The 4563-nt window shown below is 39.5% G+C and overlaps 1 long non-coding RNA gene across 1 annotated transcript; it reads right to left on the bottom strand.

Annotated features, from left to right (window-relative positions):
• Window positions 1–1200: 1200 nt before the first annotated feature.
• Window positions 1201–4361, bottom strand: LOC132070281 (uncharacterized). The gene is made up of 2 exons (XR_009417935.1): window positions 4254–4361; window positions 1201–1859 (listed from the first exon to the last, which is right to left on the bottom strand). It is a non-coding gene; the product is annotated as an uncharacterized LOC132070281 (long non-coding RNA).
• Window positions 4362–4563: the final 202 nt, after the last annotated feature.

Here is a 4563-nt window from a genome sequence, read left to right as displayed (position 1 = left end):
GTGACTCTCCCTGCCTCTCTCTGGATGTCAAGGCACTGCTTTTATGAGGGTCACCAAAAGACTTCTGAGTACCAGGCTGTATCTTTATCCATAGCTGGAATATCTCCTCCCTGCGGAGGAGCAGAACAGAAAAGAGTCTTCATTCCTTTGCCCCCACTCCTCAAAATTCATACTGATTTCCACATCCTACCCTACTTTTCTCAGAAAAAAATTCCAAGGAGATGAAAAGCTCTCTGCTAACAAGAATTTGCTTCTCTGCTTTCATGGCTGCTCTTGACAAAAAACAGGTTTCCCACCCTGTTGTTTAGATTTCATCAAAGTTTGCAAACCTGAAATCCACCATAGGAATTTTAGTCCCCTCCCAGAAGCCTTTATTCCAAGAGAGCTTAGAAATTCATCAGAGGATCTGAAAAACACATCAGCACTGGGAATCCACAACTAGGATTTCATGCCAGAAATAGGTGCCGCCTGAACTACTTTGCTTTTTCTAGGCATTGCAGTGAAATCACTGACAGGGAATGGGGAAATAAACTGTTCAGGAGGTTCCTCTGCTTTAAATATTGCTCTAGGTTTGAGGAGGAGAATGGCAATTATTGTCAGAGATTCTCAGGGACTGACTTTATCGCACAACTAAGCATTGAGAACTCACTTCTGCAGATACGAACAAATTGGTTGTGACTACCTTGCTGTTACTGCAGTAGCACTGCAGCCAACAGAACTAAGCATGCAAATGTGAGACATCAGGCAGACATCTAGTATTAAGTATCCTGCTTTTTTTAATGGGGCACAGGCTTGTGAAGAAACACATGGCAAAACTGAAGGAAAATTATCTTGCCAAGCCTCATGTTATGCTATTTGTATAAATCTTGATATGAACAAGCAGAAGGAATTTGCTTGAACTTTTTTTGAAAATTCATACCTTGTGTTCTTGCCATCATCTGAGTGTTCCAGCTCTGCATGTGGGAACCTGGTTCTGCTACCCTGCTGAGGGCTGCTAAGGAGAGCTCTGATATAAGCTTATAAGCTTGCTCCCTTCTCTAGACTAGATGTTCTCTGGTTGTGTCTTCCAGTGGAGTGATGGTGATGACACTGCAAACCCCTCTCTTCAAAAAAAAAAGGAGCAAACTCCCCCCTTAGGTAAGCTACCACGGCACCACTCTATTGCTGGAGTGTTAACAATTTATACAAATGCAAAACAAGCAAATTTGAGTATTTTATTCCCTCAGGTAAAAAATCCTTTTCTAGTTCATAACTGCAAACACTCAGAATTTGTGGGCCATTCTCAGTCACAGCTTACATAATTAGGAAGCTGTGGAAGTCATCATAGATGGACAGACGAAAGCAAAATCCAGGTACACCAAGAACAGAGAGATGAGTCAAAGATCCAAGAACTGCTTAAACATTTGCAGAGTCACGCAGTGAATTTCTGGAAAGACTGTTAGCAGTCCAGGTGCTCAAAATACGTGACTCTCAACTGTAAAAGTGTGAGGACTGAGGGCTCAGTAAATGTACTTGAATAGTCCTCTCTGTAGATTTGATTGTCACTCTATTTTTCCTGCATGCAGATTTTGGTCCAGTAGTCCTCATATTTTATTTATAATTTGGGTCATATGCTGCTTTCATAATTTTTGTCTAGTCATTTAAAGCATCTTTGCACAGTATTCAGACAAAAGAAAATATTGGGGGTTTATTATTATTATTATATTTTCCATTTTCCTTGGGTTCAAGCAAAGTCTATATAGTGCAGAGTCTATGAAACACTTCAAATTCACTTTGAAACTTTGCTTCAATGCTATTCAAAAGTTGAGGCATTAGAGTTGTCCATGAACAGTGAGAATGAAGCTCATTTCTTAACATTTCTGAAAGGTAAAAGCAAATATGTAAGCCTTTTAAGCAATTTTTAAGCAATTTTTAAAGTGATCACAACCACTCATTCATAACACATGCTAATGTCACACTCAAAAAAAGAGAACTATACTGGCAACATGCTTTGAAAAAAGTCAGCCTTTTAATAAGGTTTTACAAGTGGGGTCTCTCTTAGAACAGAGAATCAAAAAACTTCCATTACTGAAATAACTTTAAATTATGCATTTATAAGAGCAAAAATTCAAAAATTAGAGCCCAAATTAAGACTGAAAGGCTAAGATTCTCAGAACTGTTCATTGGTGTCTCTTTTTGGCTAATTACTGAAGATGCCTTACATGAGTGCTCAGTAAGTGAACTGCAGGAAATACTTGGAGAAAATTAGGTTCATTAAGATCTCTTCATTGAATCATAGAATTGTTTAGATTGGAAAAAAACCCTAAGATCATTGAATCCAACCATTAACCCAGCACTGTCTGCTGCCACTAACCCATGTCCCTAAGAGCCAAATATACAACAACTTTTAAATACCTCCAGGGATGGTGACTCCACAAGTCAGGATAAGGATTTCAGTGCCTGAGGATAAGCTCCCACTGTTCAAAATTCCTGGCCTTATCTTTTTGCAGTGAGATCACACTTCCATTAATATGTGGCACTTTTTTCATATGAAAATTTACTCTATACCACTTCATACCTCCTCAGCCCTTCTGAAAATTATGTCAACTCAGACTAACCACTACAGGTTTCCTATTTCATAGGATACACAGACATCACTAAAGATTTCCTGTTTCATGGATATACAGCTATGATCTTTGCTCTAGAGTATTTGGGAAATACTACAACATTGGGAAATCCTACCACATTATGGAGAACCGACATGATCTGCCAAGAAGGCCAATAAGCATAGTACTTTTTAATCCATGGTACCTTTTCATTCAAATGATTCTTAAGCAAACTAAGAAAAGCTGGTGCAGGCAATATGACAGCATGAGATATACACCATGAGATAAAGCTCAATACTAAATTCTGCCTGTAACTGGCCTTCCCAGCAATTCCTTTCAAGAGTAGTCCTTAGATAAGCTATTCCTGAGTAAAAGATAAAATTAGATAATTTTTACATCTTTAAACAGCATTTAAGAAAGGAGATCACAGTCTTTATTCCTTTTCCCATTAAACACAGAGCAGCCTGAGTCTTCCCCTACACTTCTTAGGTGGGCAGCACAGGCATACAACTCACAGCTATTGTGTGTTCAGGGACTTAGGGCTAACTGTGGCTACTTTGACCCTCAAGATTTCAGCCACCTTTGAGACACTGCTAATGCAAATCCTACCTCTGTCCACAGGCCAAAAATATTCAGCAGCAACCTCAAACCTCCTGAGGCAAGATTCACACAAGTGGCTCAAGTTTCAACTGCTTGATGGTATAGACCTGCATGAACTTAAGCAGTTTCTCCACAGGGGAATATAAACAGCTCAACTCGAGGTGAGTTATGCCTAGAACATTACAAAACATTAATTCACACTGAGCTGGAGAGGAAAAGCTCCCAACATTGTACTCTTTCTTGAATATATTCACAAACACAGGCACCCTTGCTCCTCCTAATGCTGATATTTAGAATTCATATAACTGCTGAAAATTAATATCCATTAGGCTGCATTTACAAAAAAAAAAAGATTGTTCCATCTTCACTGAGAACCAGACTGGGTACCTACAGACACCAATGAAGAAAAAGGCAAAATTCCTATCTCATGAAAGACAGAGGTCCCAGTCCTCCAAACAAACCAGCAGTTTAGACTGACAGGCAAGGATTTCTCACGCTGCAGAATGCTGTCTCATGCTCTCTGGAGGACGTCTGTTCCCAGTCACGACAGCCTAGCTGGTTCCCATCAGTTCCAGCATTTCAATAGTACTGACTGCCTCTGCATGGCAAGTACTGTTGAGTCTGCAGAAACTCATCCAATCTCTTTTTGCTGACAGCATAAGCTATGAGATTACTGTGTCATGTGAGCTGTTTTTACATCTTGTCTTCTGGGGTTTGTTTTCTCCCTCTGATTGCTTCTAATTATTGAAGGTTCTTACTCTTCCCTACTTCTTTACTTTTTGAGCAAGGTGCAATCAACTCAATTCAATCATCTTTGATCTCATCTCCAGTTCTGCTCTCAGCATGGAGCTATCTCATCATCTCCACATTTCACTGCTGCCCTGCCTTTCTTCTTAGTCATGCTTTAATGTGGCTGTTTGATGACTAAGACAAGAAATACTTACTCATGTACTGTGTCCTCAAGCTCTGAATCACTCAGCATTTAGCACAAAATTCTAGCATTTTGCTCTTAATAATAATACCTAGAGACTTTGCAGTGGGTATTATGACATTTCATCATGTTCCTACCTTTCTACTGAAAGTTCATTTAGTTCTTCTCCTGTAGCAATAAGATCCTCTTCAACTTTTTTTACTAAATTTGTCATCTTCAAACTATGAGACTCCTCAAAGAACTATGTCTGTAAAACAGAGACCAAAAGAATATGGAATTCTAGAGCAAGACCTTGTATCTTCATACCAGCTATGGCCCCTGTGCCATAACCTCTTGGTCAAAACTACCTTCAGCACTACAGGCTCTGCATCATAGCACAGACATCTTCTGAATTAGCCAGGGGTTAATATTCTCCTCCTCCCACTTGTGACATGAGCATTCTCAGCT

This window comes from Ammospiza nelsoni, chromosome 2, assembly GCF_027579445.1.
Source record: "Ammospiza nelsoni isolate bAmmNel1 chromosome 2, bAmmNel1.pri, whole genome shotgun sequence".
NCBI lineage: Eukaryota > Metazoa > Chordata > Aves > Passeriformes > Passerellidae > Ammospiza > Ammospiza nelsoni.
The sequence above is the reverse complement of the archived record's forward strand: the minus strand, read 5'-3'. Positions and strand labels throughout refer to the sequence as shown.